Below are 12284 nucleotides of genomic sequence, written 5' to 3' on the forward strand. Positions count from 1 at the left end.
CAAGATTAGGGTGTTCCTTGCGTGTTTGTGTTCTATTATCTATGGAAAAGTTTCCCCATCTCGCCTACTCCAGTGTTTCTCAACCTTGGCAACTTTAAGATGTGTGGACTTCAACTCCCAGGATTCCCCAGCCAGCATGGCTGACTGGGGAATCCTGGGAGTTGAAGTCCACATCTTAAAGTTGCCAAGGTTGGAAAACACTGATCTACTCTCTTAACCGCTTTAACTCTCTGTCTTTGGGAATCCAAATTAGAGTGCCTTTTATCCAACCCTTCCAGATACAGAGAGTGGAAGAAATCATTCAAATAACGGGAAAAAAAGAATGATTATACATTTTATAGAAGTAAGGGTAATCTCTGAAGCAACAATTTTTTGTGCAGGCAGTTAAATTTTCACTAACACAGAAACTTTCTTTAATCTGGATGGATTTAAGATGCTTTGGTGTGATTGCTTTCTGAAGGCATTTCGGGTGTGGCAAAGGGAGGGGTTATAAGTCTTTAAATGCATTATTCAACACTAATATAAAAATAGGACAGTGCTTGCCCAACAGCCATATTCAGTTGTTTTATTAATTCTTCACCTTTAGAAACACACACACACATTCTTCCTATTCCTTTCATCCCAGAATGTTACAAATTTTAGCTCAAGAACAACATTAATCTTTTCGAGCACATTTGTGAAGAAAGACTAATTCTGGAGAGTTGGTGCAAATATCCAGAAAGCCATATATTCCATGGATGATTACAGGAATACATGCAGGAGAAAGAGCATGTGTGGGGCCTCCCCTGGTTGCTACTCCCCTCAATCATTGTTAGGTTGGTCAGCCTGAGTATCCCAGCTTGCAGGTGGGAGGCAGAGCAAGCCCCCTTTCAAGGTTCTTGATGAAGCCAGCTTGGTATTGTCCTCTCAGGTTATAAAACCAAAAACTCAGGCTAAACTGCATTCTGTACCCTGACCTGGGAATAAATCTCACTGAACACAGTGGGACTGAATTCTGTTTAAATATAAATCAATATTAAATATTAAATATATTTAATACATAAAGATTAAATATATCTTCAACTTCAGCTTCTTCATAACTTCTATGAATGTCTGGCTCAGAAGTAGTTCAGTTCTGTGGAGCTTACGCCCTGGATGAGCATTGGATGGTAAAACTAGATTTTTTTAAAAAAATGTTCTTATTTTCCATTTCCCTTACACCCCCCCCCCCAAATATAGCTATAACACTAGCTGAATGTGTATTGCGACAGGCTAGATCTGTTTTATATCTTTTCTTCTTTTACTTGAGAGGGAAGCATCAATTTAAATAAGATATATCTAACCTCTATGGATGTCTAACTCAGAAGTAGTTGAATTCAATGGAGCTTATGCCCTAGTATGCAATGTATAGATGGATAGCTAGATAGACGTAGAGGTAAAGGTAGATGTCGACGTAGAATTAGACATAGATGTAGGTGTAGATGAACTAGACTTCAAAAAAATTGTTCTTTTCCCCCAACTCCCCTACGTACACAAACACCTGCGCAGCCACACATCATATACAGCTATAACCCTAACTGAACACTTATTGCAATAGGATAGATTTGTATTGTATCGTTTCTCCTGTGACTTGATGGGGAAGCATCAAGAAATGAAAAAAGGTGAAGTTGCAGTGGTTTGTTTCTGTTTTCTTGTACATGCAAACCAAACCCCCAATGAGAAAAGGAAGAAGAACCCCAAATCCCCTCCCCAAAATTAAAAACAAAAAACAAGACACCGCTTTGTATGTAAGGGTAGTCTTCTTGCAAGGACAAACTCAGGAGATGGCAAAGAAGTGACTGAAGGAGACCACATGAGGGTCTCCTGCACAATTCCTGCTGAAATGAGTGGAGAGCATGTAGGAGGGTGGTATGGTCATACGTCTGGGCCAAGCCTCTGCAGAATGTCTGGCTGATTTGTGTGCTCTCCCTGGGGCAGAAGATGAGGTCCTACCCCTGAAGTTCCAAAAAGCACTTTTCCACAGATCTCATGGAACTAGTCCAAGTCAACAGGGCTTGCTCAAGGTAAAGGCCACCTGAGGATGGGCCCTTCCTCAGATTCTTTCACCCCCCCTGATTCTCCAATAGATAAGATGGTTGGCGTACCATCCCTCCTTCTGGAGATCTGCAATGGAGTCCTGGCCTTGTTTGCTGGCAACCGGTGGCAATTCTTAGTGTTTGGAATGGGGGTTCCAAGAATTTCTTTGGAATCCTGTGTGGTGCAGTGGTGATGGTGTTGGACTGGAATGGGGAGACCCAGTTCTACTCTCCTGTCAGCCATGGAAATCCACGGAGTGACATTGGGGCAGTCCGTCTCTCTCTGCCCAACTAATCCCACCGGGTGGTTCTGGAGGAGCACAATGTGTGAGGAAGAAGCGTTATGCAGGCTACCTCAAGTTCCTGTAGGCAAAATGGGATAGAAATCAATCAGATCAAATAAAACCTGAATCCCCTTAATCCAATTCTTTGACTGTCTTGTTCTTGTTCTTATGTACTAAGAAGAAGGCCAAGACACACACAAAATGATGTCTTCAAATTGGGCTGCAGAAAAGACTCCTGGCAGCCATTTCTGGTCTTCCTGCCAGAAAAATTAGTCCACTTAGCACACTGTCACCACTCAGTTCTGGTTGATCTGGTTGGTTAGGCATTTAGTAAATACCCACATGATTTTCTGCCAGATTAGGAATTTCTCTCCAGACAGCTGACTCGCAATGACACGAGGGACAGTTGCAGGGGCGGGGCAGAAACTTCGTTGGAGATGTTTTTCCAGCTTCCCAGTTTAGACCAGGGATTTCCCAGTGGTGTCCCATCCAAGGACTACTCTGACAGCCTCACCCTCCTTAGCTTCTTTCGAGGTCAGCCAACATCCACAATATGCTGCCATCTATTGTGACACGACCAGACTAATCAAGAGAAATTGCTAAAACCCTTTTGCCTCTAGGAAGCATCTTCTTTTCCCAACGATGGGAATGCATTTGATTTTTAAAACAATCATTCTAAGGTTATTAATTCGGGGTGGAGGGACTACCAATCCCATTCTTTAAAGCCCCTTCTGCTGATACAGGTCAGGGCAATGTCAGCACGTCTAGGACAATCCCAGTGTCTACCCTTGATCACAGATCAGAAGGTGTCCGAGAGCCCTTTTTCAGACTGGCAAACTGGATTAAAAGACACAATCTTTCGTGAGATGCAGCGAGCTCCCCCTAAAAGTTTTTGCCTTTTTATCCAATTTGTTAGTCTGAAATGGTGCAACCAGAGGCCCCCTGACTTTGATTATGTGCCAGTTTCTCTAGTTTTGCCACATTCAGTCGCTTTGATTGTACTGGAGCACCCCAGATCTGAAGGAACTAGCTGGTGGCCCATGGGGGTGGGGGTGATCCATCTGCCTCTTCATTATAGCTATTTCTGCCTTGGCACCTCTAATTATAGTGCCCCAATTGATCTCATCTAATTCAAACTTCCAGGACTGAGTGGGGACTTGAGTCCTGGTCCAAATAGGGCAACCTCCTTATGGTCTGCACCACAACTCCCATCATCCCCTGCTAGGCTATAGATGAGAGATCTCTACCAGGTCTGAAGGACACCAGCCCAAAGAAGGTGGGAGCCAGGATGGATCCTTCTGTATATGGCAGTGCTTCTCATCCTTGGGAACTTTAAGCTGTGTGGACTTCAACTCCCAGAATTCCCCAGCCAGCATGGGTTGAAGTCCCATGAAGTTGGCTCAAGTCCACACATCTTAAAGGTCCCCAAGGTTGAGAAGCACTGGTGTATGGAACTAAACCTTTGCTCAGTTTCTTCTCAAGGCTAAGCAAAAGTCACCCAACCAGTGTATCCTTGGGATGTAATGCAGGTGTGGATGGGTTGGTATTACGCTGAGACTTTTGTGCAGCTGAGCAGGCCATCAGAGAGTGGGTAAAGGTGGTAACTGGACACAGAATATCGTCTGGATCAGTGTTTCTCAACCTTGTCAACTTTGAGCTGTGTGGACTTCAACTCCCAGAATTCCCCAGCTCAGGGGGGGCTGGAGATGAAAGCAAGGTTGCACAACCGTTGGCTGACAATGGTGCCCACACGCCCCCAGAGGAGCTCCATTTCCCCAAATGCCTGTCAGCACTTGGCTGGTCCTCCAATAATCCATCAACAGGATTCGCAGCACCTCTGCCACCTCTTTCCACATTTGTCTCCCTGTTTTTATTAGCTCTTTTCAGATGATGGTGCACTTCCTCCTCTTCCAGCCTGGGCTTCTCTGCACTTTTTCCTCTGGGTGGGTGTTGGGGGTGGGGAAGAGAGAGACCTGGGGCTGTGTTCACACCACACATACATATCCCTCAGCCCATGTTAGCAGGACATATGGTTACCTTCACAGATGATGCTGCACCCAAACCAATTAGCTCTCTTAGGGTTTCAGGTGATGGCTGGGTTCAAAGCACAAGAGCAAGGTTCTGGCAACACAGGTGATCACATACTACCTCGATACATTGAGAAAAACAAATGTAGGCGCTCATTTAATCTGGACTGCTGTTGTTTTGCTTGCTGTTTCATCTCAACCTCCAAAATAGATTTCTATATTATCCTCTGGTGTGCATTATATCTGCAAAGGAAAAAAAAAACCCAGCAAGTGTTTGCAATGATTTGTTTTGAGCATTCAGGAGTGTGCACTGTGGCAGGGAGACTGCTGGTGCCTATATTATATTTAATCAAACTATGCAAAGAGTGAAAGATTTGGCTATGCCCAAGACACCTACAGGGGGCAATCTGTATTACTCCTAAATGACTTGTTCTGGACTTGATTCTTTGTCATCTGAAGGAAATGCTTCCAGTTCTTTTCCCCTCATTAACCAGCTTTGCTACATTTCAAGTTCTTTTGGCTCTGTTTATGAAGAAAGATTAAAAAAAAAAAAAAAAGAAGCTCTTATCAAAAGCAAACTACTGACTAAATTCAATAGGCGCACAGTTATTCTTAGCCTGGAAAAAAACCTTAATCTCCTTGCCTGCCATGCAATGTCAAAGATGAGGAATCTAACAAGTCAAAAAGGTAACCTGGCACTACATCAATGCTGCATTCACAGAACACACCTAACCAGGTGAATGAAAGACTTAATGGGTGCATTTGCACAAAATGTTAAGCTTGGTTACTGCTGATCACGATCATTTATTTATTTTATTTATTTATCAGACTTGTCACCGCCCATCTCCTCCCACCAGAGGGACTCTGGGCGGTTTACAACAAAATAATAATTATTATATTATTGTTGCTGCTGTGGTTTGGTTTAACATGTACAGATCTGATCAGATTCATTGTGGTGCAAAGATATTGTGGTGGGAACCCAGAAAAGAGGTTAATTCAGGGGTCAGGTTAAGAATGTTGTGCTTAAAGTGTTAACCACCGAGGGTTTCTTTTCAGATAAAAAAATCAGGAGTCTGGTAGAGCCTTTTCTGACTAATACATATAATAGTCGAGCCATTCTATGAATCTGATGAAATGAGTTACAGCTCATGAAAGCTTCTGCCTTTTAATAAAATTTATTAGTTGGGAAAAAAAAGTACCAGACTCCTCCAGTTTTTTTGCAACCATAAACTAACACGGCTCTTTTACAATTCTTGGGTGGATGAATCTCTCAGCTACCTTTTTACTTATGCACCTTTCTTTTTCTAAGGCTCATACCTGTATGTCCTTCTTGCTTCATTGATGAAGAACTTTGCGAATTTTGGCAAATTCCTTGTAAAAGAAATGGATGGAACAAATTGAATTTCTCACCCACTTCGCTCTCATGCAGAATGTATTCTACAGAAATATAGACGGGGTTTCTCTCAATAAATTATTCTTGTTTGCCCCCTCCAAAAGGAAGTCTCTTCTTTATGTAAAGATAAGGTATGGAGGCTTTGTAACATGTGCCTTGCACCTCAGAGAAAGAAGTATCTCTAGATATTTATTGGGACCTTCTTCCTGAAAGGAATGCATTTCCATCAAGACCTGGTCTTGTAAACCCCCTTGTGGGGGGGAAGTTCTCTTTACCTAAAACACTCCATCTTGGCAACCACATGCTAAACCTTAAACAGTTTCATCCTGCAATTAAAGCCAGGACTGAACATTTCTCTGGCTAGGCTATCAGAGAAGTCCACCATTACATTCCTATATTTAGCTATAAAGTACCAGTTGGATTGAGAGGAAGATTAAAATTATTGGGTTGTGCAGGCCCACATTCGTTGCATGGTTATTTACGGCTGTAACGCTTGGCATGGTTTTTTAAAAAATCAGCCAAGCAGACATGTTAACTCTTCAGGCTGAAAGATGTGTTTTCATCTTTGGAACTCAAAGCTTTACATCCAAGAACAGAAGAAACCCAAATCATCTTTATTGGCCATCCAGTCATTGGTGCATCTTCACAAACAGCCTTCTGAAAGGGAAAAGAAAACAAAAAAGCCATGATTTCTGGGTTGGTCCATGGAAAAGAACACCAACTCTAGGCTCCAGAAATGTCACTATTACAACCGATCAAATAGAGCAACACAACTTGCAAGCTTTCAGCTTCCCACAAAACAATTCATCAAGAAAAAAAGGTACAAGCAGGGGATGGGGAAGGGACAAGAAAGTCCCAAATTTTAGCTTGTAGTTCAAAGTCAGCCTCACGATTAAGACTGTAGACCAGATGCAGGGCAAAGAGAATGGTTGATCATTGACTGTTGAAAAGATGAAGTTACAGAAAATTGCCTGGGTTGCAAATGTCAAAAATGGGAAGTCTCCATGGAGCACACCATGGGTGCATTCGATGTAGCCCTCCAGATGCTGCTAACTCTCAACAGCCCAAGCCAGGATGGACCACAGTGAAGGATGCTACAAGCTGTAGTAGAGGATGGAGAGCTGGATCTTATACACCCATGGAAGAAACTTTTCATTTACTAATGACCATCCATGCCTCTATCCGTGGAGAGAGATAAAGAAGATCCCACATTTGGGAGGAGATATCTGGGAAGACTGAATCCTTCTAGACTGCAAAGTTTTGACACTATTATTTGCAGTTGGACATTAGATTTCTTTGCTGATTTAACATAAATCATTCAGAGTTCTTCCAGCCAATTCTAATCTCTCCTAATTCTGTTGGGCAAATCAAAGGCTGGTAGGCTGTCTTTCCCTTATTTTTATAACATTAAAAAAGGAAATTATTCAACACCAGAGATGTCCCCCCTCCCCATCTATAGTGGAATTACAATTTGCAACCATTAAGAGCAGTTAAACAAAACTTCCAGTGATGCAGGGAATTTTCGAATTGGCCATTTATTACACCATATAGTGTAATCGTTGTGAAAAATAACAGAAATGAGAATCTGGTTAAAAACTGCAATCCTGTGGTTTCTAGAATGTGTCCTAAGAATTCTTGGATTCCTACCATTTGCTTGTCTAGGTTTGGAGATGGGATTCTGATATCAGGAGGGGAATCGGGTAATGATCCCCCCATCGTCATTTCTCAGACAGACCACCCAGATCTTTCTCCCTTAGATTGGAGTTTCTGAAGTTGGCCAAGAGGGGAATTGGGAATTAGGCAGGGAATTTGGTGGAGGAGATTCCAGCTCTTACCAATATCCCCATCTTGACCCAGAGGATTTCAGCTTTCTGAACTTTCTAAACCAGCCTTTCTCAACCTTTTGGCCCGGGAGGAACCCTTGAAATATTTTTCAGGCCTCGGGGAACCCCTGCCCATTCAGGCTCAAATATAGGCCAGAGGTTATAAAATTATTCTTTTCATTTCATGGATAGGCCTATATATATGCATTAACAGTGTTCTTAAACTGAAAATAAAGAATGAAACTTACTTATTTAATGTGAAGTTGCCCAAATTTGGAGAAAAAAAATCATGATCTCCCAGGGAACCCCTAGTGACCTCTCATGGAACCCTAGGGTGCCACAGAACCCTGGTTGAGAAACCCTGTTCTAAAGGTTTCATTCTAAAATGATTTAATTGTAAAACATTTTGAACTTACTTCTGTCCCAATTTTTGGAGTGGCTGTAGTCATGAAACATGGACTATCTGGTTTAGAAATAAATTGAAGATAAAATAAACAGCAAGGGGAGCTTTGAGGCAGGTCAGTATAAATTCTCTTCCTTTGCTTGCAATGGAAAATAGTTAATTAAAACCAAAGATGTCCAGGAGAATGGCTGAGGCTACATTTGCCTCACATCTGCCTGCTGGTCTGCCAGCCACCAAAGGGTTGATGTTTTGGGGTGTTCCAACACCAGACACCCGAAATAACTAATTTCCCAGCTTCCAGGCCAGAGATTTATCTAATGCAATGCAGAGAAATGCTGCATTTTTTTCCTACCAATTCTTGTTTAACTGAATTAAAATAATTTGCTTGCCAAATTTATTTCAGAGGAGAAGAGAATTTTGATGGAATTCTCATGGGCAAAAGATGGGTGTTACTGCACTCATTTAGTGGCATGTTTGCCAGGAAATGCATATAAATATCCTGACTTTCATTGCATAATTATTTCTCCATCCATCTGCAGCCTCCTGCCTTCCACATTTCCTTTAAATCCCATGGAAAGGCAGCAGATTGGGAAGATTCGCAGCCAAGAAGTCCCCAGAGTGACAAAACTAATACCAGCAGCAGCCCATTCTCCCCACCACACACCAATAAAACAAAACAAATCACCACAAACCCCACCAAGAGAAATGGAAAAGAAATTCTCAAGCGCCCTGAGAATAAGGCAGAAAAACAGATGCTTCTTTCTCAAAGGATAAAAACTTCTTAGGAACTGCAAGGCAAATTTCGGCACAACCGCGATTATATTGTGCCACTTCCTTGCTTCTTTCCCAGAATTTTAAGCATGGCTCAGATGATATTCTGGTAGCTTGTTCAGGCAAGGGTTGCATCCTTCAGGCCAGGTTTGCAACCATTCTGATGACCTCCTGGGAGCTGATAAAAAACAGATTCGTTCAGAGAGGATGACAGGTTGACTCCATGAGGGGTTGTATAGTGTTACTGTATTTATGACACATACACACACACATACATACACACACTATATATATTTAATGTTCCTGCTAACCACTGGTGTCCAAAACAAATCAACGGTCATCTTCCATTATTAACCATCCCAGTCTGTATGATGATGAGTTACTACTTCAGAAGCCGTGGCACCCTTGAAAATAGGTGTGCCACATGGCATGAAACTCTCAGGAACAAAGGGAATTTCGTTTCCCGAGAATGAAATCATATTCCTACAGAAATTGGGCCTCTGTGCAATGACTGAAAAGTCGGCATTCGCTTTCAGTGTGGAACAGATAGCAAACGTAGGAAAAGTATACTGTCTTTTCTTTCTTTTTCTTTCTCTCCCGAGGCATTTCATCTGAGACAACAGCACCATTGTTATCTGTGTGGAGAAGAAGACTGCATTTTAAAGCACGTATTTAAAATATACATACATATATTTATCTGTATGAAGATAAAGCTCAACCGAACTTGTTGGATTGCAGCAAAACTAAACCAAAGATGTTCCATCATTTCTCCTTCTCTGAGTTACCTCTTTCTATACTAGAGATGTTTTAGCATGTGGCAACTCAGGATTTTTTACCATTTAAATTTAAAGCCCTTATATTCTGTCTCTTCTCTCTGCAGTTCTAAGTGGCTCATAACATTGAAATGGACACAGAGAGACAAATGTAAAACAATACAACAATAGAGCATTACAGGTAGTCCTTGTTTAGCGACCATTCGCCCTTACGACAGTGATGTTAAAGTAACTTTGCGACCAAGCCTCGCATTGACAGCCTTTGCAGGTCTGTAAAGCAAAGGAAAGCTGAAGAAAGATCATAAGCACAGTCACGGTTTCACTCAGTGACCACTTTGCTTAATGACCAAATTGCTGGTCCCAGTTGGGGTCGTTAAACAAGGACTATCTGTACTCTGGTAGCAACTGCCCAAATAGGAGACTATCTAGCCAACCTTGGCTGATCTTGAAAAAGCTAAACAGCATTGGACTTAGTTCATCCTTTGAAGATGAGCAGGACATCCCAGGGCTTTTAGCCAGACTGAGAAGTTGGTAAAAACATCCCAGAAGAATCGATGACAAGCCACTTCCATACTGTTGTCAAGAAACATACACAGGCAGAATTACAAAGTCACTAAAATTCAGCTGGACCCGGAAAGGGCTATACCAAATTCTGGATAGTTATTGTGAGAAAATAAAATGGGCCTTCCTTAATAAGAAGCTGCAGGGCCAAATGTAGCTGCCAAAAAGTCCAAACCAGCTGATTTCACATGATAAATCACACTTGCTTTCCCACTCCAGAATCATGGCATTTTTAGGAAGCCAGATTCTCAGCCCACCTTTGGTTTTTCTATATAACCAACCATAAATTTGAATAATAAAATAAATAAATAAATAAATACATACATACATACACAAATAAATAAATAAATAAATAAATAAATAACACAAGTTTCTGGCCCCCGTACTGAATGGAGGCTACTTCTTGCAATGCTGATCTTTATGTGATTTCTAATGACCAGGGGGCCTTATTTTTCCCAGTTTCCGATTCTCCTATACAGAATTAGTTTCCATTTTTAATATCAGACAGCTGAGGTATCCTCAGGGAGGAACAACAGCGACAAAAAAAACAAGATGGCAGCTGGGACCATGCAATCAAATGGTCCACAATCTTGGCTTTTTGACCCCAGAATGCCTCCGCAGATTGCCTTCCCAAATGACCTATGTTTCAAACTGTTCCTTTATTCAGTGGGGGAAAAAACCCTTCTTCAGTAGGTGTATCTAGAATGTTGGCGCTCTAATGTGTACAGTAAAATAAATGAATACAAGCCATCATGAACTTTGCCCAGTCTATGATAATCAAAGCGTCTTGGCAGCCTAATTGCATTGCCAAGCCAGCTGGGTGACCTTGGGCCAGTCCCTCTCTCTCAGCCCAAGAGCCAATCAGGCCTGGTAGGAGAGTTCTAGTTCCTCCTTAGGCACGAAAGCCAGCTGGGTGACCTTGGGCCAGTCCCTCTCTCTCAGCCCAAGAGCCAATCAGGCCTGGTAGGAGAGTTCTAGTTCCTCCTTAGGCACGAAAGCCAGCTGGGTGACCTTGGGCCAGTCCCTCTCTCTCAGCCCAAGAGCCAATCAGGCCTGGTAGGAGAGTTCTAGTTCCTCCTTAGGCACAAAAGCCGGCTGGGTGACCTTGGGCCGGTCCCTCTCTCTCAGCCCAACTCAATGCAATGTAGACTAGCCTCGTCGTGGTGCACCCCGGGCAACGTGACTTGTCACGGCTAAAGAGTCTACACATCTGGCTGCTGGACCTCACAAGGATTTCCCAGCAAGAAAAAGCAGCATGAACACCGAACTGGTATGCCATATGATAACAAAAAAAAAGCCTAACTGCAGAACGTGCTGGCGTCATCTGAAATGGAGAATCCTGTCTCCTTCGTTGCTTGCTTTATTTACTGCCCAAAGAACAATGAGGACTAGGAAGCGGTTGTTTCAACACTAATGAAAAAACTCAGAGTCCGTTAAGACTATGGCAACTAGAAGATTATACCTTATATAACAGGGCCTCATTGTTTTTGACAATGTGAATTCTCACATCCTCTGGGTGTGCTTGCCCAGCAGAGGTCAATCTGGTTTGAATTTGGTTTAAGCTGCCCATGTTACCAAGTAAAATCCAAAGAATAGAGTTTGTGGCCAGCTTGCTCTTTGATAATTTCTTCTCTCTCCTTTGTTTATCTCAAGTAACCAAGCTTTGTTCTAAGTAGGCCTCAGACCAAAAAAGAAAGAGAAAGAGAGAAGGGGGAAAAAAAAATCTTTTGACTCTGATGTCTTCCTGACTTGTTGCAGATGTAATGAAATAAATCTTTTGGAAGAACGAACTTTCCTTTCCTCTCTTCCCGTCACAAACCTCAGGAAAGAAAAATAAATTGAAGTCTCCGCTCAGCGAGTCTTGGGTGATCAGTCCCATGTCCCGCAACGGTCCATGTACATGAAACGGTTGTGCCAATTATGCTAGGAGGCATGAGCTTAGCTCCTCTTGTGAGATTCACCCCATCCAAAGAAAGAGGAATGGCGTTCATTCCTCTCTCCTTTGCCCTGAAGGAGACACAGATATGCCTTAATGTCTAGCGTTAGAAAACACAGGGCACTTTGGCCCGATTTTGTGAATGCCAGATCAGTCAGACTGCAACTCCTGCCATTCCCAGCCCATAAGATGACTGGCTGCTGGTGAACACTATTGTAGTTGGACCGGCCAGGAGGACACCCGCTGGAGAAAGGATTTT

This window comes from Candoia aspera, chromosome 11 (genome assembly GCF_035149785.1).
Source record: "Candoia aspera isolate rCanAsp1 chromosome 11, rCanAsp1.hap2, whole genome shotgun sequence".
Classification (NCBI taxonomy): domain Eukaryota; kingdom Metazoa; phylum Chordata; class Lepidosauria; order Squamata; family Boidae; genus Candoia; species Candoia aspera.